Here is a 27959-nt window from a genome sequence, read left to right on the forward strand (position 1 = left end):
ATGGAGTATCTTAATGGTGTTCTCTGTATTTCCTGAATTTGCATGTTGGCTTGTCTTGCTAGGGTGGGGACGTTCTCCTGGATAATAGGCTGAAGTGTGTTTTCTAGTTTATTTCCTTTCTCCCTGTCTCCTTCCGGTACTCCAATCAATTGCAGGTTTGCTCTTTTTATGAAGTCCCATATTTCTTGGAGGCTTCATTCGTTCATTTCCATTCTTTTTTCTCTAATCTTGTCTGCATGTCTTATTTCAGCAAGGTGGTCTTCCAACTCTGATATCCTTTCTTTTCCTTGGTTGATTTGGCTTTTGATACTTGTGTATGTTTTATGAAGTTCTCATGCTGTGTTTTCAGCTCCATTAGTTTGTTTATGTTCCTCTGTAGACTGGTTATTCTAGTTAGCAATGCCTCTAACCTTTTATCAAGGTTCTTAGGTTCTTTGCATTGGGTTAGAACATGCTTCTTTAGCTCAGCGTAGTTTTTTATTACCCATCTTCTGAAGCCTACTTCTGTCAATTCTTTTATCTGATCTCTTATCTAGTTCTGTGCCCCTGATGGAGAGACTTTGTAATCATTTGGAGAAGAGGCACTCTGGCCTTTTGGGTTTTCAGCATTTCTTCACTGATTCTTTCTCATCTTTGTGAGTTTGTCTAGTTTCAGTCTTTGAGGCTGCTGACCCTCAGATGGGGTTTTTGTGGGGGCTTTTCGTTGCTGTTGATGCTGTTGTTGTTTTTTGCTTGTTTGTTTCTCTTTCAATGGTCAGGTCCTTCTGTAGGGCTGCTGCAGTTTGCTGGGAGTTCACTTCAGGTTCTATGCATCTGATTCGCTCCGGTGCCTGGAGATGTCACTCAAGGAGGCTGGAGAACAGCAAAGATGGGTGCCTGCTCCTTTTTCTGGGACCTCTGACCTCGAGGGGCACTAACTTAATGCCAGCAGGACTGCTTCTATATAAGGTATCTGACAACCCCTTTTGGAGGGTCTCATCCTGTTTGGTGGCACGGGCAGCAGGACCCATTAACAAAGCACTTTGTGTCTTGGTGGAGGGGTTGTGCTTCTCTGGGGGGCAACCCATTCTCTAGGCTGCCTGGATTCCTCAGAACTACTGGGAGGAAAGGTTTGCAGAGATTGTGGCCACCCCCTTCCAGAGGAGCTAGGCCCAGGGAGATTCAGCTTATTTCCCTGAGGCTCTGGCTGGAGTTATTGGAGTTCTGCAGGGAAGCCCCGCCCAGTGAGGAAGGATGGGTCAGGGTCAGGCCTGAAGAGGCCCTCTGGCCGCTGACTGCCACAACTGGTGTGTTAGGCTGTGGGTACAAGTCTTGGGAGCAAGCCGTCCAGTCTCCTTGGCTCCAGCAGGGGAAAAGAGCAGCCTGGAGCTTTAGAGATGGATGCCACCCTTCCCCCACCCAGGGAGCTTCTGTGTTAGGCAGTTGCAAGTCCTAGTGCTGGCTGCTGCCCCTCTTCCAAGGAGCTCAAATGGCTTAGCAGGCAGCCTCAGCTGTGTTGCTGGTTGACCCTCCTCCCAGAGGTTCGGTGGGTTTAAGCAGATTCCAGCTGTTGAGAATCTGTGTGTTCTGGGGTTGGGACACTAGGCCCCGGTGGCATGGGTTCACAAGTGGGATCTTCCGATCCATGGGTTGCACAGTTCTGTGGAAAAAGCACAGTTTCCCTGGCTAGGTAGCACGCTCACTCACCGCCTCCTTTGGCTGAGGGGAGGGTGCTGCCCTGCCCCACGTGGCTGCAGCACCACACTGTTCTTCCTCCTCTCCGTGGGCCACACCGGCCTTCTAGTTAGTTCTGATGAGAGAGCCTGGATACCTTGGTTGCCGGTGAAGGAGTCACGTGCTTATTTTTTTTTACTTTTTAAAATTTTTTTTTAATAGGAGCCACCCAATGCTGCTGTTTCTAGTCGGCCATCCTGGCCCCTCCTATTTCTGTATTTTTAGTAGAGACAGGGTTTTGCCATGTTGGCTAGGCAGGTCTCAAACTCCTGGCCTCAAATGATCTGCCCACCTCGGCTTCCCATGCGGGCGTGAGCCACTGCACCCAGCCACTCTTTTATTCTTTTCTGCAGATTGGGCTTTTCATCTGTTGTCATTTCCTTCAGCCTGAGGAACTCGCTTTAACATTTCTGGTAGTGAGGTTTTGCTTACAATAAAATTCTCTAAGCCATTGTCTGAAAATGGCTTTAATTCACCTTCATTTTTGAAAAATGAACAGTTAACATTTTTCATTTAGCATTTTAAAGGTATCACTTCATTATCTTCTCTCTTTTTTCTCATGAGAAGGCAACCATCATATTTATTTCTGTCACCCTGAATGTAATGCATAATTTTTTTCTTTAATTGTTTTTAATATATTTTATTTTAATGATTAGTTTTCACCAGTTTGGCCAAAAAGTTCCTAGATGGGTTTATCTTTGTGTTTGTCCTGCTTGCAGTTTGCAAATTTTTTGGATCTGTTGATGTATTTTTATCAGTTTTAGAGTAGGTTTTAGCTATTATCTCTTCAAGTATTTCCTCTGTTTCATTCTAATCTCTTTCTGGGACCTCAATTACACATATGTTAGATGATAAAATATTGCCCCAGAGGTCTTGTATGCTCTGTTCCTGTGTGTGAATTTATTCTTTTTTTTCTATATTTCTGTTTTTAAGTTAATTTGCTTATTCTTTCTTCTGTAGGTCTGGCCTGCAATTAAACTGATTTAACAAACTTTTTATTTATGGTGATGTATTTTCAGTTTCATAATGTTTATGATTTGGTTGTTTTTTTCTTTTAGGTTTCTACATCTGTGCTGAGGTTCCACATCTGTTCACCTATTTTGTCCACCTTTTTCCCCAAATTTTTAATCAGAATTTTATTAACTGTTTTAAAGCCTTTGCTAATTTCAACATCAAAGTCAACACGTCAACATCACCAGTCTGAGGGTCTGCTCCTATTTACTATTTTTTTTTTCTGTTAGTTGTGGGTCGTATTTCCATGTGTTTTTGTATGCCTAGTAATTTTTGATTGGATGATAAACCTTTTGTTATCTTTTTATAGAGTGTTAAATTTTGCTTTGGAAGGAGACTAAGTTACTAGCATATTCCGTTGATCTTTTGGAGGCTTGGTTTTAGAGTTTTTGAATGGGCATCTGTTTTAGTTTTTCCCTTAGTTCTGTGCCATAGACCTTAGTCACGGTATGTGTTTCTTACTCCTAATGTGTGGTCCTTGTAGAGTCTTAATGAGCAGCAACGGTATTTATCAAGCTCCTCTAACCTAGCCAGACTTGAGCTGTAGGCTGGAGAGTCACTAGGTAGCTGCTGAGGTAGTTTCTCAGTTCTTTATCCTTTCAGGTGCTGCTTTCTTCCGGATTTCTTGGATTCTCACCATGAAAATAGACAGTTTAGGTAAAAGCCAAGGATTCCAGGACAGTTTGTTTGCAGATTTGGCAGTATCCCCTCTGTGTCTCCCTTTTTTTCTGAATATTTTTCTTCCAATTTCATGTTCTGCTAGAATCTCTGAACTTCAGTCTTCCTGTCCTTTTCCCAATAGGATTACATTTCTTGGTTGATTTTCATTTTCTCCGTGTACTGCAGGGAGCCTAAACGTGTTATCAGGGGAAAAGCCAACTAATTACGGAGCTCACCTACTGTGCTCCTTCAGTTTCTGCCTGCTTTGGATTGTACACCAGTGCCTTCAAACAGTTTAAAAAAATTTTGTCTGGAGTTTATAATTCTTATTATAGGAGATTTAGTCTGATACCAGCTATTCTACCACAAATGGAAATAGAATTTTTGCATAAACTGATATCTAATATTAGTTGCCTGCCAGTCCTTTGTCATGTGCTGTGGGAGAGATTTATGTACCTTAACAATGATCCCCATAACAACACTACAAGGTAAGTATCATCATTGTCATCATCATCATCAATCATCACCATCGTATTACTGAAAAGAAACTGAGGCAGAGAGTGATAAAAAACTTGCCTAAGTTTATAAAGTACGGGACAGATGCAGGATTCAATGTTGTGTGTGTGTATACGTATATATATATATATATATATTTTTTTTTTTTTTGAGAAGTAGTCTTTTTTTTTTTTTTTTTTTTTGAGATGGAGTCTCACTCTGTCACCCAGGCTGGAGTGCAATGGCATGGTCTCAGCTCACTGCAACCTCTGCCTCCTGGGTTCAAGCGGTTCTCCCACCTCAGCCTCCCGAGTAGCTGGGACTACAGGCATGTGCCACCACACCCAGCTAATTTTGTATTTTTAGTAGAGACGGGGTTTCACTATGTTGGCCGCGCTGGTCTTGAACTCCTGACCTCGTGATACGCCCGCCTCCGCCTCCCAAAGTGCTGGGATTACAAGTGTGAGCCACTGCGCCTGGCCTTGAGACGGAGTCTTGCTCTGTCGCCCAGGCTGGAATGCAGTGGCAGGATCTCTGCTCACTGCAAGCTCCGCCTCCTGGGTTCACACCATTCTCCTGCCTCAGCGTCCCGAGTAGCAGGCATTACAGGCGCCCGCCACCACACCTGGCTAATTTTTTGTATTTTTAGTAGAGACGGGGTTTCACTGTGTTAGCCAGGATGGTCTCGATCTCCTGGCCTCGTGATCTGCCCGCCTCAGCCTCCCAAAGTGCTGGAATTACAAGAGTGAGCCACTGCCCTGGCCCCCACCCGCAATGTTGTATATATTTTATGTAACACTTGTAATTATGCCAGTGATCATCAGACTTGGTTGGCTGCAGATTGAAATTTCTTGGGGAGTTTTAAAACTACTGATGGTTTGATCCCAACTCTATAGACTTTTTTTAAAAATAACCAGTTGTAACTATGATTTGGCTATTGAGATTTTAAAAGTTCCTCAGATGTTTCAAATGTGCAGCTGAGACTGAGAACCACGGTGCTATGCCATGGTTCCCATGATACCAACTAAATCCTGTAATCAGGTCCGTTGATGTTAATTTAATTTTTTTCTTTCTAAATAATTACAGAATAAAAAGATGTTTTATATAGTTACTATTCTGATACCATAATGATTAACAATGAAAGAAAGACTTTTTGAATATCTGAAATCAGTTTTTTTAAAAAGCCAATCCATTGCTAAGGGTTCTGGTTGCCATTATCTATATATGAGTGATAATGTTTATGAATGTAATGTATATTTCTATTTATCATGTAATAAGAGCTTTATTCTTGTTCACTTGTTTTGTGAATAAGAATAGGAAATAAAAGTAATCCAAGAGCTATTGGATTACTTTTTTATCTTTGTTACTTAATATGAAGAAAATAAATAGCTAATAATGGGAATAAAAGCCAGCCCAGAATGCGAGTCACTTGCCGATGCCTAATGACCAGTTGCTGATAGCGGCTGCTTCATGTTGATAGTGCAGTAAGGGGGCAACACATTGTGGGTGATGAAAAGTTTCTACAGAGAGTCTGGGGGCCTCAGTTTCGGTTTGAGATATTAGCCTGGTTTTCTAGTGTGACCTGAAACTGCCTCAACTTCTCTATACCGAGGTATAGAGACAGTTCCAAGACAGCAGTTAGAATTGAGGCCCTTCTGGCTCCAATGTTTTATAATTATAAAATTATTTCCTCCCTGAAATACTCTTTCTCTGCTTTCTCTGAAGACAGTAGAACAGTCAAAAGTCAAAGTATACCATTTGAATATGTTTTTAACTGCACCTATTTTGATGAATAAATCCTGTAATAAACTGATGATTTGGAAGTAGAGTGGATGCTGCTAAAAGCTCAGTTCATCTGAGAAAATTCCAGATAGGGGAAGCTTGATGTAGGCAGAGAAAATGAAGAACTGTGGTAAAATTTAATGAATAGCTGATGAAGCCCATCTGACCCTCTGTGTCAGGAGGTAACCAAATGTGTCTTTGTTGAGAAGTCCTGTGACACAGAGCTGTGCTTCCACCTGGCAGGAGATGCTGGTACTGGTGGCTGCCTGCATTCAAGCCCCTCTTTCCAGAATGGTAACATTGTGATTTGCTTTAGTCAGGGTTCCTATTCTTGCTGGGGGAGGTATGGCTGTGATAGAAAGGTAATAAACCCACCAGGAAAGGCTGATTTGCCTTGGCTGGCTGCAGCATTGAATTGGGAACAATAGATGGGATAATAATGCAGTGGTTGGAGGCTGTTTGGCTTTGACCTGGGTATCATTCATAGGTTGAACACAAAGCTGTTTTTACTCATAGTTAAACATTTGGCAATTGCTGATCAGTAACAATGTACTAGATGTCCTACTGGAGTAGCATGGTTCAGTGGGAAGAACATTGATTGAACTAGAATGTAAAAATATTTGTACTTAAGTGTGTCTGTTTTGCTATTGATTGCTCTTGTGAATTTGGATTCATCCTTTGCCATCTTGGCGTGTGTGTGTGTATGTGTGTGTGTGTGTGTCTGTATTCATTTGCTTTGAGATGTGAAATCAGGGGAGAGGGTAACTTCAGTAAGATGAGTTTGAAATACTTAAAGGAATGAACCAAAATGAAGGTCAAAATAAAAAAATTAAGAAAAAAAGATCAAAGATATGAAAAAGCTGAATGACAGTATATTTTTATGTAAAATATTTTCTAGACAGAATATTTGAAACATTGAGGTCCCAAAGCTCCAATGGTTAAGGCCCCCAAACACCAATGGTTAAGAACATAAATGCAATGAAAAGACAAAGGATTGTTGACTCATATATTTACTAGGTACATTACATATTACTTTACTTTTTACAGTCTTTGGGTAGTGTCAATTATGTGAGTATATTACCCTGTTCTTTTGTTTGTAAATCAAGGTTGCCAGTTTACAGGTGGAATTTGAGGCCATATTCCATTCTTTGAAGAAGCTCTCCAACATATCAGAGCTCTGCACATTTTACTCACTTGTTGCTAACTCTTACTTGGAATAAATACATGCATTCTGGAAAGAATCTTTAGTGTGCGTGTGTGTTTGTGTGTGTTGATTATTTATACTTAAGCAGCATTTTTATATACCTTCATTTTAACAAGAAGAACACATATATGTGATAAAGGCAGCATAGGTGATGTTGGGAGGAACATGAGTAGACAGTATGAATTCCAGGATTCTTCAGATCAGAAGTATTTAAGGGTGTGATATAGGTGTAACCCTGTTTATGTTCTACAGAATAGGGGAATTTGTTTTCAGCTTGGACTAAATGAGTAGTTCTTCGCTTGATTACCTGCCACAGGAGTTCAAGGGTTCAAACTTTTAGAATGGTGGTTTATAGCACCTGGAAGTGGGGAGGCATGGGGAATGGAGGGGATGCAGCCTCAAAGGCGGGTAGTCAGAACAAAGCCCTCTACCAAGAATAAGGAAGGTGCAGGATTGTGTGACTAGAACTCTCATCCCCAGTCCATTCCCAGGAAAATACAGCATATGAGCTGAAGCAATTCTTTCATTGGGAAAGAGTCAATGCTTTGAATAAACCTGGGGAAAGTGCATAATCAGTAACAAACTTTCTATCAAAAAAACCCCTACAACACAGTGAAGGGGCAATCTAAATATTGAGGCCAGGTTGTATGAGATAGGAATTACATAAGATACATAAAAGGGAGGATAAGAAAGCACTGAAAGAAGCTGTATCCAGAATGCAAGCTCTGATAATTTACTGTACTTGGGGCCCAGTTCTAAGCTGTAATTCTCACTCTGGCACAGGTGTTACAATATTTCACCTACTGGGAGTGCAGCTGCTCTCCCTAATCCAGAGGCAGTACTGGGAGTGCAGCTGCTCTCCCTAATCCAGAGGCAGTACTGGGAGTGCAGCTGCTCTCCCTAATCCAGAGGCAGTACAAGAGACAGAATAAGAGTTCAAGCTGTGCACAGTCCCTAATGCTGACTCTTCCACCTATTATCCATGATGCTGGGCAAATTTCCTATAGTCCCTGTACCTCAGTTTATTCAATTGTAAAATGCAAACATTAAAGTACTTCCCTTGTGCATTTTTGTAAGTACTAAATGAGATAATTCATGCCAGGAATTAGGAGAGTGCTCAATCAGTGTTAGCTATCAGTAAGATGGTGATTTCCTCTGAGAGAATGAGAGGCAAAAGGATTTCGATTATTGAAAATGTAACTGGGCCCTGGTGAGCCAGGAGATGGCTCATCATGAAGATGTATCACTATATGAACAGACAAAAGGATGCAGACAACTAACAGTACTTGGATTGGAATGAGAAAATTGACAATTTTGAGAGTTTCAAGAAGTATTGAGATTATTCTAACTTCTAAATTTCAGCCTCCATTGGAATTTACCACTTTTCTTATAGACATAGATACAGGTTGATATATAGATATAGGGATATCTATTTTGGTTTTGGTTCCTGGAGTGTAAGCTCTCTGAGGCAAGATCTTTGTCTGACTCTTCGTTCTAACCTCCCCTGTGCTTGGTGAAATATAGTGTCAAGATAGAAATACACTTTCGGTTGTGATAACATTCTGTAAACGGCTCTTGTTTTCTGGAGTTGCTTATTGTGGAATGCTAGACTTTGATGACAGAATTTATACAGTGATCTACATTGCTCTCTGTAACTGTGATTACACATTTTTTTTAAAACCCCATGGCATTTTGAGATGACTAAAAGTTTGATTGAGTATGACTGAATTATACCATGTAATATAAAGTATATTCATTTTACCAGGAAGTTAATGGAAGCTTAAATTGCTATAAAACCTTAAAACATGATTGCATATGATAATAAACTCATTTGCCTTCTAATTAAAGATCAGTGAAAAGCCCTCAGTTGGATATGATATAGAAAAATTTCTATTCAGATTTATCCTAGAATCCACTTTTTGTGTTCTACAAGTTCTTTAGAACGTATTTCTCTACTACTTATTTCTCTCATTGTTTCTGTTTTTGAGCCATGATAAAATCCAGTGGCTTAAGACTAGAAAACCCAGAAAGAAATCCATACATCTGTAGTGAACTCATTTTTGACAGATGTGTCAAGAACACACATTGGGGAAAGGACTTGTTTCTTCAATAAGTGGTGCTGGGAAAATTGGGTATCTGTATGCAGAAAAACGAAACTAGACCCGTATGTCTCGCCATATACAAAAATCAAATCAAAATGTATTAAAGACTTAACTCTAAGGCCTCAAACTATGAAACTACTAAAATAAAACATTGGGGAAACTCTTCAGGACATTGGTCTGAACAAAGATTTCTTGAGTAATACCCCACAAGCACAGGCGACCAAAGTGAAAATGGACAAATGAGGGCATACCAAGTTAAAAACCTTCTGCAAAGCAAAGGAAACAAACAACAAAGTTAAGAGACAACCCACAGAACGGAAGAAAATAATTGCAAACTATCCATCTGACCAGGGATTAATAATTAGAATACCCAAGGAGCTCAAACAATTCAATAAGAAAAAAAATCTAATAATCCAATTAGAAAATAGGCAAAAGATTTGAATAGACATTTCCCAAAGAAGACATACAAATGGCAAACAGGTATATAAAAACCTGCTCAATATTATTGATCATCAGAGAAATGCAAATCAAAAGTACAATGAGATATCACCCCAGTTAAAATGGCTTGTATCCAAAAGACAGGCAATAATGAATGTTGGTAAGGATGTGGAGAAAACGGAACCCTTGCACACTGTTGGTGGGAATGTAAATCAGTAACCACTATGGAGAACAGTTTGGAGGTTTCTCAAAAAACTAAAAATAGAACTACCATATGATCCAGCAATACCACTGCTAGATATATACCCAAAAGAAAGGAAATCATTATATTAGAGAGAGATCTACAGTCCCATGTTCATTGAGGCACAATAGCAAAGATTTGAAAGCAATAGCAAAGATTTGAAAGCAACCTAAGTGTTCATCAACAGACGAATGGATAAGGAAATCTGGTAATATACACAATGAAGTGCTATTCAGCCATAAAAAAGAATGAGATCCTGTCATTTGCAAGGACATGGATGGAACCGGAGGTTATTATGTTAACTGAAATAATCCAGATACTCAAACTTTGCACGTTCTCACTCATTTGTGGGAGCTAAAACTTGAAACAATTGAACTTGTGGAGATAGAGAATAGAAGTATGTTACCGGAGGCTGGGAAGAGTAGTGGGGATGGGGTTAGGGGGAAGTGGAGATGGTTAATGGGTACAAAAATATAACTAGACAGAATGAATTAGACAGAATGGTGGTAGAACAGGGTGACAGCCAGCAATAATTTATTGTACATTTAAAAATAAGAGTATAATTGGATTGTTAGTAACACAAAGGAAGGATAAATGCTTGAGGTGATGGATACCCCATTTACTCTGATGTGATCATTATGCATTGTATGCCTGTGTCAAAATATCTCATGTACCCTATAAATATATACAGCTACTATGGACCCATAAAAATTAAAAATAAAAAATTATTTTTAGTGCAATAGCTCGTGCTTGTAATCCCAGCACTTTGGGAGGCTAAGGTAGGAGGACTGCTTGAGTTCAAGAGTTCAAGACCAGCCTGGGCAACATAACAAGATCCTGGCCTCTACAAAAAATAAAAAAAAATTAGCCGGGAGTGGTAGTGCATGCCTATAGTCCCAGCTACTTGGGAGGCTGAGGTGGGAAGATTGCTTGACCCAGGAGTCTGACGCTGCAGTGAGCTGCAATTGCGGCACTGCAGTCATCCTGGGGGACAGAATGAGACCCTGTCTCAAAAAAAATTTTTTTTTTGAAATTTGTTGGTTAGAATGCTTCCTTCAGTGTTTCTATCAGGTCCCTCCTTAGTATCCTATACATATAATATAGAATTACATACAAAATACAAAAATTGGAAAACTTAGATGGATAAATTCCTAAACACATACACCCTCTCAAGACTGAGCCAGAAAGAAGTCCATTCCCTGAACAGACCAATAACGGGCTCTGAAATTGAATCAGGAATAAATAACCTACTAAACAAACAAACAAAAACCAGGACCAGACAGATTCATAGCTGAATTCTACCAAATGTACAAAGAAGAGTTGGTACCATACCTATAGAAACCATTCTAAAAAATTGAGGAGGAGGGACTCCTTCACAACTCATTCTATGAGGCCAGCATGATGTTCATACCAAAAACTGGAAGAGACACAACAAAAAAAGAAAACTTCAGGCCAATATCCTTGATGAACACTGATGCAAAAATCCTCAATAAAATACTGGCAAATCAAATCCAGCAGCACATTAAAAAGCTTATCCACCACGGTCAAGTAGGCTTCATCTCCAGGATGCAAGTCTGGTTCAACATATGCAAATTAATACATGTGATTCATCACATAAACAGAACCAAAGACAGAAACCACATGATTATCTCAATAGACGTAGAAAAGGCTTTTGATTAAATTCAACACTCCTTCATGTTAAAAACTCTCAGTAAACTAGATAGTGAAAGAACATACCTCAAAATAATGAGTTATCTGTGACAGACCAACAGCCAACATTATACTGAGTGGGTAACAGCTGGAAGCATTCCCCTGGAAAGCCAGCACAAGATAGGATGCCCTCTCTCACCACTCCTATTCAATATAACATTGGAAGTCCTAGTCAGAGCAATCAGGAAAGAGAAAGAAATAAAGGGCATCCAAAAAGGAAGAGAGGATGTCAAAATATCTCTGTTTGTAGATGACATGATTCTATATCTAGAAAACCTCATAGTCCTGGCCCAAAAGCTCCTCCAGCTGATAAATAAGTTCAGCAAAGTCTCAGGATACAAAAATCAATGTACAAAAATCATGAGCTTTCCTATATACCAGCAACAGCCAAATCTCGAGCCAAATCAGAAAGACAATCCCATTCACAATTATCACAAAAAGAATAAAATACACAGGAATATAGCTAACCAGGGAGGTGAAAGAATTGGCAAAATATTGTTCAATTACAAATTATAAAGAGAATTGCAAAACACTGCTCAAAGAAATCAGAGAAGACACAAACAAATGGAAAAACATCCCATGCTCATGGAGAAAAAGAATCAATATCATTAAAATGGCTATTCTCTCCAAAGAATTTACAGATTCAGTGCTATTTGTATCAAACTACCAATGACATTCTTCACAGAACTAGAAAAAACTATTTTAAAATTTATATGGAACCAAAAAGGAGCCTGAATAGCCAAGGCAGTTGTAAGAAAAAAGAACAAAGCTGGAGGCATCATGTCACCCAGCTTCAAACTATAGTACAAAGGCTACAGTAAGCAAAACAGCATGGTACTGGTATAAAAACAGGCATATAGACCAAGGGAACAGAATAGAGCGCCCAGAAATAAGGCTGCACATCTATGACCATCTGATCTTTGACAAAGCTGACAAAAACAAGAAATGGGGAAAAGACTCACTATTCAATAAAAGGTGCTGAGATAACTGGCTAGCCATATGCAGAAGATTGAAGCTGGACCTTTTCCTTAGATCATATGTGAAAATCAACTCAAGATGGATTAAAAACTTAAATGTAAAACTCAAAACTATCAAAACCCTGGAAGACAACCTAGGCAATACCTTCCTGGACATAAGAACGGGCAAAGATTTCATGACAAAGACACCAAAAGCAATTGCAACTAAAAGCAAAAATTGACAAGTGGGATCTGATTAAACTTAAGAACTTCTGCACAGAAAAGGAAGCTATCAACAGAGTAAATAGCCAACCTACAGAATGGGAGAAAATACTTGCAAACTATGCATCTGACAAAGGTCTAGTATCCAGTATCTGTAAGGAACTTAAACAGATTTACAAGAGAAAAACTAACAACCCCATGAAAAAGTGGGCAAAGGACATGAATGCACACTTCTCAAAAGAAGACCTACATGCAGCCAACAAGCATATGAATAAAAGTTCAATATCACTGATCATCAAAGAAATGCAAATCAAAACCACAATGAGATACCATCCCACACCAGTCAGAATGGCTATTATGAAAAAGTAAAAAAATAACAGATGCTGGCAAGGTTGTGGAGAAAATGAACATGTATACACTGTTGGTGGGAGTGTAAATTAGTTTAACCATTGTAGAAAGCAGTATGGTGATTCCTCAAAGAGCTGAAAGCAGAACTACCATTTGACCCAGCAATCCTATTACTGCTTATATACCCAGAGAAATAAAAATAATTCTACCATAAAGGTACATGCACACAAATGTTTATTGCAGCACTATTCACAATAGCAAAGACAGGAAATAACCTAAATGCCCATCAATGACAGATTAAATAAAGAAAATATGGTATATATACACCATGGAATACTATGCAGCCGTAAAAAATGAGATCTTGTCTTTAGAGAGAACATGGGTGGAGCTGGAGGTCATTATCCTCAGCGAACTAAAATAAGAACAGGAAATCAACTACTGCATGCTATCACTTATAAGTGGGAGCTAAATGATGAGAACTTATAAACACAAAGAAGGAAACAATGGCCTGGCATGATGGTTCATGCCTGTAATCCCAGCACTTTGGGAGGCCAATATGGGTAGATCACTTGAGGTCAGGAGTTTGAGACCAGCTTGGCCAACATGGTGTGAAACCCCATCTTTACTAAAAATACAACAATTAGCCAGGCTGGTGGTGCATGCCTGTAATCCCAGGTATTCAGGAGACAGAGGTGCAAGAATCACTTGAAACTGGGAGGTGGTTGCAGTGAGCCGAGATCGTGTCACTGCACTCTAGCCTGGGTGACAGGGTAAAACTGTGTCTTGTGAAAAAGAGAAACCAAAAAACAAAGAAGGAAACAACAGACACTGGGGTCTACCTGCAGGTGGAGGATGGGAGGAGGAAGAGGAGCAGACAAGATAACTATTGGGTACTGGGCTTAGTACCCAGGTAATGAAATACTATGTACCACAAACCCCCATGACACGTTTTTACCTGTTTAACAAACCTTCACTTGTACCCCAAACCTAAGATAAAGGTTAAAAAAAATTCACTGGTCTAAATGCTTCCTTCAGAGCACCCATGAGGTCCCTCCACAGTATAAAATACACATGTATTGGCCAGACGCAGTGGGTCACGTCTGTAATCCGCACTTTGGGAGGCCAAGGCGGGCAGATTGCCTGAGATCAGGAGTTCCCGACCAGCCTGGGCACACAAACTCCATCTCTACTAAAATGCAAAAAATTAGCCAGGCATGGCGGCATGCGCCTGTAGTCCCAGCTACTCAGGAGGCTGAGGCAGGAGAACCGCTTGAACCTGGGAGGTGGAGGTTGCAGTGAGCCAAGATCACGCCATTGCACTCCAGCCTGGGTGACAGAGCAAGACTCTGTCTCAAAAAAAAAAAAAAAAGCTACATGTATTACATACACAATCATATATTGTATGACACAGTGAAACTGTCTCAAAAAAAAAAAGCCACATGTATTACATACACAATCATATATTGTATGACAGAGCGAGACTCTGTCTCAAAAAAAAAGCCACATGTACTACATACACAATCATATATTGTATAAAATAATTTATATATAATTTTATAAAATATTAAATATATTACCCAAAATAGTATTGTATACCAATACATATGAAATAGTAGTATATACATGTAATATATAATATTTGGCAGTATTTAAATGCTATGGGATAAAGACAATAAGGAGAAAGTGGCTAAAAGATAGATATACATGTATGTGTACATAAATTTCAATATGTTAGCATATACATATTAATATGTTTGATGTTATTACTGTGTACTAATATCTATCTATATTTAGCTTGTTAGTAAATATGCTTGCTCAAGGCTAGGTTAGAGCCTTTGTTAATTATGTTGCTAAGGCGCTCTTGCTTTCCTCTGATATCCATCACCAGGCAGAGCTTCAGTTTATTTCCCATCACTGTCTCTAATTATTTGGTAGATGTACTATGGCTCGTTGCCTCTCATTCTGCTTTGAGAGGTTCTGTCTTCACCAGCTGCCAGGGTATTCTGTCCCTGGGTCTCCGCCACACTGAGGTATAGGGGAAGCTTGTTCCACTCCCACTCCCCACTTTTTTTTTTTTTTTTTTTTTTTTGCTGGAAGAATCATCTCTGAAGGTTTTTCCCTGACAACACACTCTCCTTGAACTGAACATGTCTAAGCACAGCTGGTTTCATGGACATTTGATCTGTGCAGTTGCACAGGGTCCATTCTCAGAAGAGCCTGGTACTTGACTTAATTCTCTGCTGTTTTGATATTCTGGATAATTTTTGAACAAGAAGCCCTACATTTTTATTTTTCACAGGTTCCTGCCAATTATAGAGGCAGTCCTATTTCAAAATGCCATTAAGCATCCTTCTGAGCTGCGGAAGGTCACAGGACCAGTCTTCAGCCATGCCCATTACAGTAGCAGTGACAGCACACCACTTTGCTCATGATATGGATCAGTAAGTGTTTAAGTGAACTCTGCTTTATCTGCAGATGTTAAGCACTCACTCCACACCCCCTCCCACACTGAGGCCCATGCAGTGAAGGGTAAGGGACCTTCTTATAGCCTCATGTGATGAATATTGAAAACTCTAAGACTGAACCTTACTTCATGCAAATAAGTTCTTGAAGGAATCCTCTTAAAGTCTGTCATCATGTTATTAGAGACACAAATTCTCTTCAACTCTAAGGTAGCAGCCAGTAGGATGTTGCATAGCTGAGTAGCTTTAACAGAAGGAAGGAAACGTAGCACTGCATTAGTTTCCCAGGACTGCCGTAACACATCAGCACACATTAGGTAGCTTAAAACAACAGAAATTACTTTCCTCACAATTCTGGAGACCAGAAGTCTGAAATTAAGGTATCAGCAGAGCCTTACTCCCCAGAGGCTCTAGGGATGAATGTGATCATTTCCTTTTCCAGCTTCTGGTGGCTGCAGATGTCCCTTGGCTTGTGGCTGTGTTTCTCCTTAATCCATCTTCATGTCACCTACTCCTCTTATGTGTATCTCTCCTCTGTGTGTCTGTCCCCAAACTCAGACCCTTTCCTAAAAGGATACAGGTAGTTGCATTGAGAGCCCAGAACATGTGATTGCACTGAGAGCCCAGACAGATGATACTGGATGTGCATCTTTTTGAGTGCCACCATTCAGCCCACTACAGGCACCTATGTTGATAGGAGTGTTTAAGATATTCAAGCAGGAGGCCAGGTGCGGTGGCTCACGCCTGTAATCCCAGCACTTTGGGAGGCCAAGGCAGGCAGATCACCCGTTGCCGGGAGCTTGAGACCAGCCTGACCAACATGGAGAAACCCCGTCTCTACTAAAAATACAAAAATTAGCCAGGCTTGGTGGTGCGCACCTGTAGTCCCAGCTACTCGGGAGGCTGAGGCAGGAGAATCACTTGAACCTGGGAGGCAGAGGTTGTGATGAGCCAATATAGCACCCTCACACTCCAGCCTGGGTGACAGAGAGAGACTCCATCTCAAAAAAAAAAAAAAAAAAAATTCCTGCAGGCAATGTGACAACATTTGGGAAGGTGTTCAGTGCACATGCAAGAAACCTTCATTTTTAAATGAGGTGTCTTTAAAGCACAAAACCCAAAGCTGTCTGTCACCTTCTCAAAGCTGATTCAGAGATCCATGTTTTCCATGTTTTCAGGAGTAGAAGGATTTGTGGTGTGCTCCTTTCTCTGCGATTTTTGTAGCAAACCTTAAAGATGTCTGCCCTAAATGTTCTACATTATTCTAGCTTGCTCACTTGTTCAAAGGCTGTAGTATATATTTTGCACAAATGGTTCATCTCAATTCTCTTGACCCTTGGAAAGGGCTCAATACACAGTCAGCTCTGGTTAAATTTCATGTTTAATACATGAGTTTATATGCTGTCATTTTCATCAATACTTTTGTGTAAGAAACTAGAAAACATGAAAAAGTCACTTAGTTTCTCTAGTTCCATTGAAGGGTGATGAGATTAGGTTAATTTTTGTTCAATTCCTTTGAATTGAGAATTCTTTATTTTGTAAAGTAGCACGTAAGCACTATGAGGGTAGAAATTAAAAAGAAACTTTTTATTATGGAAAATTTAAACATATGCTAGATAATGTGTCCCTGTGCACTCATTACCCAGATTCAACATTTAATAATTCAATTCAAAGTTAGCATCATCTAACCCCTCTTGTCATATTACTAAACATATAATAAGCAGTTTGTTGACAATTTAATCTCCAGTTTAAAAACATATACTGTGCAAAGAATTCTGCTTTTATCAAGATCTTCACAACCAAAGCCTGTAATGCAACATTTAGATGCATAAATGCTACAAATTTTTGGGGAAATAAAACAACTTCAAAGTTGGTGCCAGACCTATGGTGTGAGGAATACATTTTTTTATTCCTCTTTCCGTTGTGTTTCTTCAATTTTTGAAATTCTGTGAGCTGAAAATGAAGGGAGAAAATGGGAGGTGTATTAATTGCATAGAGATGGTTGTAAGAGGCAAGAATGGATGAGGTTGTCAGGAGAACCAGGAAAAGGAGGAAAGTAAGAGGCTGAGAGAGCGACCCTGATAACTGATGACCATTCAGCCAACTAGAAAAAGATGAGCTTAGTAGGAGATTTAGAAGTATGTCGGCCTAGCGCGGTGCTCACGCCTGTAATCCCAGCACTTTGGGAGGCTGAGGCGGGTGGATCACAAGGTCAGGAGTTCGAGACCAACATGATGAAACCTCGTCTCTACTAAAGATACAAAAAATTAGCTGGGCGTGGAGCATGCACCTGTAATCCCAGCTACTCAGGAGGCTGAGGCAGGAGAATCACTTGAACCCAGGAGGTGGAGGTTGCAGTGAGCCAAGATGGCACCATTGCACCCCAGCCTGGGCGACAGGGTGAGACTCTGTCTCAAAAAAAAAAAAAAAAAAAAAGGAAGTATGTCAACGCAGGGAAATCAACCTAGAATAGCTTGGGAACCTGATCCAGAAGCCACAGGAAGAGGATTTTTTTTAAAGGAAGTGAGTGGTGAACATTGTCAAATCCTGCATTTGACATATGAGAGGAATGTCAGTGGCATGATGAAGGCAGAAGCCAGACTTGAGAAGTCAACAGAAGTTGACCGAGAGGAGACAGGCCAGATTGACAACTCTCAGAAGGAGCCCAGTTCTTAGGTGGGAGGAGAATAGCCAATAGCTAGTGGGTAGATGAGGAGAGTGTAGTTAATTATTTTCAAGGCAGGAGATATTTGACAGTATTTAACTGCTTCTGGGATAAAGGTAGTAGAGAGGAAAGACAGAAATAAATAAGGGACATTTTCAGAGAGGCTACTGTGGGACTTAGACCACAGGTAGAGAATAATTATAGGTGGGGGAGGAATCATCATTGTGATGAAAGAGAAGGGAGAAATCTGAAAAATCTGATCTGGACACAGATGTAGACACCTTTAAGGGTAGGAACTGATGCGTTTCCATCTAATATATATGTGCTTTATATATATATATATATATACACACACACACATATACACACACATATATAGGTGTGTATATATCTATATAGGCATATAGATATACATACCTATATATAAAAATTATATATAATATATAATATATAAGTACTATACATTATACATATATATAATTTTTTAAGGGAGGTGACAATGTGGTCTGCTGAGAAGCTGGAGACTATTGCTATAATCTCGTGAACACTAAATACTTATGGAATAAATGCTAATAAGCAATGTTAAAAAAACAGATGTATTCTTAACAATTTGTTGGTAATTACCTTTTTCTCCCTTTTTTTTCTTTTTAGCTTGCATTTTTTCCCCTTTTTAATAACACTCAGTGATGGTACCTAAACAGAAATTATAAAATAAAAAATCATTTATTTTTATGGAGAAAAAGTAAAATAATTATTTATTTTTGTGGAGAAAAAATAAAATAAAATCAACTAACCGAAGTGTTAAATCTAAATTGGTCTTACTATATTCCAGAGAGTTTTAGTGGTAATACAATCCTTACACAACACATACATGCTCACACACACACCCCCCCCCCCCCCCCCAGAAATCAAATCATCCAAGGTAAATGCACCCTACAGTCAACCTGAAAGCCTTTAGGAATAAATACGTGTTTCTTACCATGCTCTGTGATTGTTACCCCCTTGGATCTTCACGCCCAATGCTAAAAACAAGTGAAGCATATAAATCTCTAAGACCCAGAGTTTGTCAGCTGATTCTCATTATTCAAGGATGGGGGGAGAGCTGTTAGAGGAACAAGGCAGGGGAAAGCTGGCACAGCATTGTTAGAGATCTCAGTACTGTGGTTCAGAGGAGGCAGCTTGCTTCGATAGGGAAGAGTTAGGGGATGGAGGGGCATAGTTGGGTTTGAATTTTCTTGTTCCACTCCTAAGGAAATGCCAGTTCCTATAGAGCATACGGCTCTTTCTTTTCTGTTCCCTTGCCCCTTATTTTCTTCTTCTTTTATTTTCTTCTGTCTTGATCTTTCCATACTCCGAAGTTAAAGGATGGGGGTGCCCACTAGAGAGCAGAGTCAATTCAGATCTGGTAGAATGAAGAGTTGGAATAAATCTTCCCAGTCCATGTAGCTCCTGTATTCTACCATGAAGGGAACTCATCTTTCTTTTCCAGCTGCCTTTTATATTGTTCAGCTAAAAAAGGAAGCATCAAAATAATTTGTAAGCACTGTGTTGGTTTTTGTAAACTTCAGCTTCGTTTTAGAGTCATCAGTGAGCTAACTTCTGCTTATACCTATTTGATACCCAACAAGAAATCTTGCGACAATAAAATGAAACACTTATGGTCTCTGAATATCATAAGCACTTTCAATTATGTGTTTAAATTCAGTGCCTGTGTAATAATTAAAGAAGTTACAACAGGATAAACCAAGTAGGAAATAAATGCCTGGAACTATGCTTGGTAGATTTAGGGCACCTAAGGCATTGACTGGTTTTCTGGAAGACCATGACAGTTAAGAAATTCCCCTGCCAGGGATAAAATTAAAAAAAAAAAAACCTTTAAAATATCAGATCTTTCATGTCTAGGCAGGAAGAGTTTAAATTTTGTACATATTCACACCATTTCCTCCACAATACATAGCATGTAGAAAAATGTTCAATAGATATTTGTTAAAAATATTTTTTGAGTATGTATTCAAAACAGAGGATACATCTAAAAAGAGCCTGTCAAGGATCTGAAAAACAGCCACCTAATTGGTATGTTTCTTTCTTATTTTTAATTTGAAAACCAGAGCCACATCATTAGTTTGGGGGAGTAACAGTTTTACCACTTTCCTCTGCCAGCACCTTTATAGATGTATCCAGAAAGGCTCTGATTGTCATGAATGCTTTTGCAAACATTCTGCAAAATAATAATGGCAGTTCTGACATAAATTTTTTTTAAATTTAATTGGGCATAGAACAGAAATGGAAGAAATGCTTTAAAAACATTACAAGGCATTTCAGAGCAAGAATAATGCTCTGAAATAAGCATAATGGGATGAAGAATGATGACAATTTTTAGTGGAAAAAATTTTAAGTGCTTTTATCCTTTTAAAAAGCAATTCAAAAATTATCCTGACACTGATGCTTAGAAAGTGTCTGTAATTTTTCTCTGGAGCACTATAAAATATGAGCTGGTTTTCCCCCTCTGTGATAGTTTACATGGAAGGTTATCTAATCTGTGCAGAAGATCACGTCCTTTTTTTTTTTTTTTTTTTTGAGGCTGAGTCTTGCTCTGTCATGCAGGCTGGAGTGCATGGGCGCAATCTCCGCTCACTGCAACCTTTACCTCCTAGGCTCAAGCTATCTTCCCACCTCAGCCTCCCAAGTAGCTGAGACCTTAGGCACAGGCCTCCACGCCCAGATAATTTTAGTATTTTTTGTATTAGCCTGGTGCAAAAGGAATTGAGGTTTTTGTAATAAATACAGGTTTTCACTATCTTGCCTAGGTTGGTCTCCAGATCCTGGGCTCAAGTGATCTGTCTGCTTTGGCCTCCCAAAGTGCTGGGATTATAGGTGTGAGCCAGTGAAATATTTTGGAATAAACCAGCACATATCTTGTTATTTATAAACTTTATTTATGTGCTATATTTTGTATATTAAATATTAGAAATTTAATTCTTGCTTTTTAGATAAAAATAAGCATAAATGGACATTAATTTTTTTCTTTATGCCTCAATTATCTCGCATATTTCTTGGGGTATATAGCCTCTTCATCCCCACTTCATTTTAGAAATCATAAATGTAGGCCTTTCTCTAGCCTGTAGGTAAAGAACCACATAGTCTTTAAGAGAGAAATGGGGGATATAAAAAGCTTAGATACATTCAGTCTCTCCTTAGAGTATAATGAGAGATAACTGTATACAGTAGTTTATTTTTATTAATAGATTATGTATCTCTGTTTTATTTCAGGGGTTAATTTTCAAGTTTTGGATGGCTCTCCCTCTTTGAGTTACCATTTGTTTCTGCTTATAACCTACTGATCATGCCTTTCATACTAGTAAATATTGAAAAGGGAAAGCCTTAGGTGGCTTGTGAAGGCTCTGATGCAAATATGTGTTGCTGAGATGGGGAAGTGAAGGTGTTGGATTATGCATGACTTTCACAGGTGTTCTTATACCACATTCATGCTCCCTCAGGTGAGTTAAGTAAAACTGGTTACTTAGTATCAAGGTATAATAAGGTCTCAGAACTTTGAGTCACTCTTTTCATTGACTGTCATAGATTCCATTTTAAGCTCTATTTATTGAAGACTATCACTATGTTATTCTCATTGTTAATCTTATTTCCGAAGCACTAGTAATCCAAGTGATTAGATTATCCTTAATGTTACAGCAAGGAAAAATTTTCAACAATGTTAATATTAAATGAACTTGAATTAAATATCATTGTCACATGAGTTCCAGGTCTTGCTGTCGTGTTCTGCATTCAATTAAATACCAGAAGGCAAGTCAAAGAAGCCCATATAAAACACGGACCAATTTTTACATTGAAGTATTAAAGTCTAGTTTCTTTAATACTTAGTATGATGTTAATTAGAGGCCAATATAATAAAATGTAAATTTATTTTTATTTTCTCAACAAAAAATAAAGAAAACCCATCAAAAGAAAGCTTCAACTACTTGATTCAAGTACAGACTAATATCTTCATATGCAGTGAAGTGCTGCCAAGTTCTCAGATTCTTTTAGGACCTTTGATTTTGTACCAGCAAAATCAGAATTAGGAAAGAAATGTTGAGAAGGCAAATTGCTTAGAATTTGAGTAATTCTAAGTTTAACATTTATATTAATTTATTGAACTGAGAAGCTGAGTAATTCTCAGTTTAGTAATTAATGGCATAAATAAAGTATGGGGGGCATTGGTCTTTAATCTTTAAAAGTTTTTAAATCTTTATAGTCTTCATATATTTTTATGTAGACATCTAAGTTTTCTTTTTTTTTTATGTTCATTGCATCTTTATTTATAATAGCAGAAAATTGGAGACAACTGAATATCAACATCAGGGGAACAGTTAGGTAAACCGGGCTACAGGTACTTGATAGAATAATATCCTGGATTTTAAAATTATATTTATAAATGATGTTATATACTTATGCTGTAAGATCAAGTGACAAACACTGGGTACAAAACTGAATATACAGAAGGTTGGGAAATTAAGTTAAAATGCACAGAGAAAATATGAAAAGAAAATGCAATGAAATGTTAGCAGCTCTGGGTGGTGGAATTATGGGTGATTTTTATTTTCTTCATTATACTTTCTAAATCATTTGCAGTGAACACCTATTACTTTACAATTAGGAAAACAAAGGAAAATGAAAACAAATGGAAAAGAATGAATCATGCCTTCCTCTCCATTCTTTTAATTTAATTTAATTTAATTTAATTTTATTTTATTTTGAGATGGAATCTTGCTCTGTCACCCAGGCTGGAGTGCAGTGGCATGATCTCAGCTCACTGCAATCTCTGCCGCCCGAGTTCAAGCGATTCTCCTTTCCCAGCCCCCCGAGTAGCTGGGACCACAGGCACACACCACCAAGGCCAGCTAATCTTTTTGTATTTTTAGTAGAGACAGAGCTTCAGCATCCTGGCCAGGCTAGTCTTGAACTCCTGACCTCGTGATCCACTCGTCTCGGCCTCCCAAAGTGCCGGGACTACAGGTGTGAGCCACTGTGCGCAGCCATTTTTGTATTTTCAGTAGAGACAGGGTTTCACCTCTTTGGCCGGGCTGTTCTCAAACTTCTGACCTCAAGTGATCTACCTGTCTCGGCCTCTCAAAGTGCTAGGATCACTACCGTGCCAAGCATATGCATTAAATTTAGCAATCACGTAAGCGTGAGGAAGAAAATACCTAAATAAATGGGCAAGAAGTATTACATTCCTTGCTAAACAGTGTAGGGTGGTGGCAAAACACTTTTAAATCTGTCAGATCTACCATCAGAACTTGCCGCCACTTTTTTACTGGCTGGAGATTTTTTTTTTTAAATTAAGTATTTATTGATCATTCTTGGGTGTTTCTCGGAGAGGGGGATATAGCAGGTCATAGGATAATAGCGGAGAGAAGGTCAGCAGATAAACACATGAACAAAGGTCTCTGGTTTCCTAGGCAGAGGTCCCTGCGGCCTTGGGCAGTGTTTGTGTCCCTGGGTACTTGCGATTAGGGAGTGGTGATGACTATTAATGAGCATGCTGCCTTCAAGCATCTGTTTAAAAAAGCACATCTTGCACCGCCCTTAATCCATTTAACCCAGAGTTGATGCAGCACATGTTTCAGAGAGCAGGGGGCTGGGGGCAAGGCCATAGATCAACACCATCCCAAAGCAGAAGAATTTCTCCTAGTACAGAACAAAATGGAGTCTCCTATGCTTACTTCTTTCTACACAGACACAGTAACAATCTGATCTCTCTTTCTTTTCCCCACATTTCCCCCTTTTCTTTTCAACAAAACCGCCATCGTCATCATGGCCCGATCTCGATGGTCGCTTTCTCTTCGGAGCTGTTGGGTACACCTCCCAGATGGGGCCGCATGGCAGAGGCGCTCCTCACCTCCCAGACAGGGCGGCCGGGCAGAGGCGCTCCTCACTTCCCAGTCCGGGCGGCCAGGTAGAGGCGCTCCTCACTCCCAGATGGGGCAGCCGGCCGGAAGCGCTCCTCACTTCCTCCCAGACCCAGTGGCGCCAGGCAGAGGTGCTCCTCACCTCCCAGATGGGGCGGCGGGGCAGAGGCGCTCCTCACTTCCCAGATGGGGCGGCCGGGCAGAGGCGCTCCTCACTTCCTCCCAGACGGGGTGGCGGCCGGGCAGAGGTGCTCCTCACTTCCCTGACGTGGCGGCCGGGCAGAGGCGCTCCTCACTCCCAGACAGGGCGGCCGGGCAGAGGCGCTTCTCACTTCCCAGTCGGGGCGGCCGGGCAGAGGCGCTCCTCACTTTCCAGACGGGGCGGCCTGGCAGAGACTCTCCTCACTTCCCAGACGGGGCGGCCGGGCAGAGGCGCTCCTCACTTCCTCCCAGACAGGGTGGCGGCCGGGCAGAGGCGCTCCTCACCTCCCAGACGGGGCGGCCGGGCAGAGGTGCTCCTGACTTCCCAGATGGGGCGGCCAGGCAGAGGCGCTCCTCACTTCCCAGACCTTGGGCGGCCGGGCAGAGGCGCTCCTCACCTCCCAGACGGGGCAGCCGGGCAGAGGGGCTCCTCACATCCCAGACGATGGGCGGCCAGGCAGAGACGCTCCTCACTTCCTAGACAGGGTGGCGGCCGGGCAGAGGCTGTAATCTTAGCACTTTGGGAGGCCAAGGCAGGCGGCTGGGAGGTAGAGGTTGTAGCGAGCCGAGATCACGCCACTGCACTCCAGCCTGGGCAACATCCGTCTGCAATCCCAGCACCTCGGGAGGCGGAGGCAGGCAGACCACTCGAGGCCTGGAGCTGGAGACCAGCCCGGTCAACACCACGAAACCCCGTCTCTACCAAAAACACAAAAACCAGTCAGGCGTGGCGGCGCGCACCTGCTGGGCAGGCTGAGGCAGGAGAACCACAGGAGCCCGAGGCAGGGAGGTTGCAGCGAGCAGAGATCACGGCAGTACAGTCCAGCTTCAAGTCCAGCTTCGGCAACAGAGGGAGACCGAAGAAAGGAGAGGGAGACCGAAGAGGGGAGAGAGGAGAGAGGGAGACCGAAGAGGGGAGAAAGCAGAGGCAGAGGCAGAGTTCTAAGTTTTCATTACGAGTTTAAATAATGCAAAAGATGTTTGACATATTGCAAATTCTGTTATTTAAAAATAAAATAACTAGATCATTATTTTAAATATGTTCAGCATAATGGCAATAATATAGTAATTTCATATCTTCTACCAAATATTTTAAAATATATGAAAGCTCTTTAAAAGTCAGGTATTTTAGTGTCTACTTTATCTTCTGAACTAATTTTATGCTTTTTACCCAACATAATTTTCTCCAAATGTGATACATATTTTTGTGCTTGAAATAATTTTATCTCTTATGTGCTTCTCTGCAACCTGTGTATACATATATGTATATAATATAAAAATTGAAATAAATATTTCCATATTCCCCTTACCAGCCCAGTTTATCCTCAGAGTACCTGATAAACAACTTGTTGCTGAATCAGTGGGGGATTTTTGCTCAGACATTTAGGTTGTCTAACATGCGACTTCACAAAATGTCAAATTTTCAGAGAAAATATGTTCTTTATTATTGTGAAATGCAAACATTCAGAATATCTGAGGCGGACAGAATTCTGAAATGTCCCATGCATTTCCTGCCCCTCAGAGGCACGCCGGGAATCTGCCCCTCCCCTGAGCGTGGATGAAACCATGAAATTAACGTGTCTATAAATCCCTGATTAGCTTAGGAATACCCTGAAACAATGGACATTAAGTACTGGTCTAATTCAATCATCTGAGCTATCATAATGAGAGATAATTGTATATAGCAGTTGATTTTTATTAAAAGATTATGTATCTGTTTTATTTCAGAGGTTAATTTTCAAGTTTTGGATGGTCTCCCCTCTTTGAGTTGCCATTTGTTTCTGCTTATAACCCCTGAAATGACAGAGCTCTCCAGCCAGAGGGAGACTTGCCCCCTTCCCCCATGTGGGAGATTCTCCTGTGCCGGCTCTGCAGATCCAGGGAGCCCCATGACCAGACCTGGGAGAAATTTTGGAAGCTGAGAGCATCCTCACAGCAGCAGGCAGAACAGACAAGCGGGCCTGGGTCTCACAACCCTAAGGCAATGGAATCAGATCACAGCCAGACCTTTCCCAGGTCAAGGCAACATCCACGCAGCCAGGCCCACCCTAGAGGTCCATTGTTCGACCTTGTGCAGGAGGCAGTCACTCGGCCTAGTGGGACTTCTGACCTGTGAGCTGGGATTTGATTTAAATATCCAAAATTTGTGAGAATTTATTATGCATTGATCTAAAACTAATATACTCTCCATCCACAAGTTTCTTCACATTGTGGAAGTGAGAAAAACCAGGGTGTGTGTTTGTGTGTGGGAGTGGGAGGCAGGGAGCTGTGTCCAGTTGTGGCTAAACTATGGCTCAGCAAACACAGCAGCCAAAATCTTTGAAAGGTTCTCACTGCACATCCATAATCAAACCACCCCAGCCGGAACTTCTGCCTCTACAGCTGCTGTCATGGAGCAGACTTGAATCTCATCCATGGAGACAGGCAGGCAAGCAGGTATGTCTGCTGAGATGTTTGCCATGCCCCGAGGTCTGAAGGGCAGCAACAAGGATGGAATTCCTGAGGACCTAGATGGGAACTTGGAAGAACCCAAGGATCAGGAAGGTGAGCTCAGGAGTGAGGATGTCATGGACCTCACAGAAGGGGACAAAGAAGCCTCAGCCTCAGCTCCTCCTGCAGCCAAAAGACTGAAAACAGATACGAAAGGAAAGAAGGGGAAGCCCACCGTGGATGCAGAGGAGGCCCAGAGCATGACAACCCTGCTGTCTGCCATGTCTGAGGAGCAGCTGGCCCGCTAAGAAGTGTATCACTGGTCAGCTTTCCCAAAAGCATGCATTGCAGGTCTGATGCAGTCTATCACCAGCTGATCAGTGTCTGAGAACACCGCCATTGCCATGGCTGGAATAGCCAAGGTCTTTGTTGGAGAGGTGGTGGAAGAGGCCCTGGACGTGTGTGAGATGTGGGGAGAAACGCCCCCGCTGCAGCCCAAGCATTTAAGGGAAGCTGTTCGCAGGTTAAAGCCCAAGGGCCTCTTCCCCAACAGCAACTACAAAAATATCATACTCTAGGCCCAAGGCCAGAGGGAAGGGTCTGTTTGTGCAGGAGTAAGTACTACATCAGTCTGCTATGATAGGACTATGTTTGCTGGAGCTTCTGAATCTGTCTACCCTGGATTTAGCCACAATCTTTCTCAAACTGTGACATTGTTTCATAATCGCCTTGACTAAATATTTGGGTTGCCTAGGACATATTGAGTCATTTTTATGTGTCTTCCTAGTTGGAAGAAGAAAGATGCATGGGTCTTGATCATCCTGTAGACAGATAGCTGCTTTCAGAGAGGGAAATCCCTTCCAAGAGTCTTGTATGGTTTCCTACTGAATCCTGGAGTTGCTGTATCTTAGCTTGTATGCTTATGTCTGCATTTCAATAAGTGAAGCCTCCAAAAACTTTTCCCTAGTGATGTTCTGCCCTGAAGGCTGTGCCTGAGCAGGGGCACTGGAATTGTTGTCCTTGTATGTATTTCAAATTCTGGTATGGATTTTGGTGAGTCATCTTAAAAACAGTTAAACTGTTTTCCAGCCTGCAGAAATAAAGATAAAATCACAAAGCATTTTTTTTCTCTCATTTGACTGTTCTCATATTCCTACTTACTGTGCTTTATATCAGCTAGTGATCCTTTACATTATTATAAACTAACATAATACAGGAGCATCTTATAAGACTAGAGTGACAGAAACAGAATCCAAAAACCACCTTTCTGCAAAGAGCCATTTGTAATGATCATCTGAGCAGTTGAAAAGACACAAATAGAAAGAGTGTATTGATAGTTCAGGTTTGCTGTGGTGTTTCTATAGGTACCCAAATTTGGTTCAAAACATTGCTTTAGAGTATTCTTTT

General features: G+C 40.7%; 1 long non-coding RNA gene and 1 pseudogene across 1 annotated transcript in view; both read left to right on the forward strand.

Moving 5' to 3' along the window:
• The window catches only part of LOC129037256 (uncharacterized), a 39988-nt gene extending 18495 nt beyond the window's left edge, over window positions 1-21493 (forward strand). Inside the window, exons 2-3 of the long non-coding RNA XR_008502765.1 lie at window positions 15182-15323; window positions 21280-21493. This is a non-coding gene — a long non-coding RNA (uncharacterized LOC129037256). The remainder of the gene's footprint in view (window positions 1-15181; window positions 15324-21279) is intronic.
• A 5043-nt stretch (window positions 21494-26536) lies between these two features.
• LOC129036140 (TATA-box binding protein associated factor 11 like protein 2-like) lies at window positions 26537-27130 on the forward strand (annotated as a pseudogene).
• Window positions 27131-27959: the final 829 nt, after the last annotated feature.

Source organism: Pongo pygmaeus, chromosome 4 (assembly GCF_028885625.2).
Source record: "Pongo pygmaeus isolate AG05252 chromosome 4, NHGRI_mPonPyg2-v2.0_pri, whole genome shotgun sequence".
Classification (NCBI taxonomy): domain Eukaryota; kingdom Metazoa; phylum Chordata; class Mammalia; order Primates; family Hominidae; genus Pongo; species Pongo pygmaeus.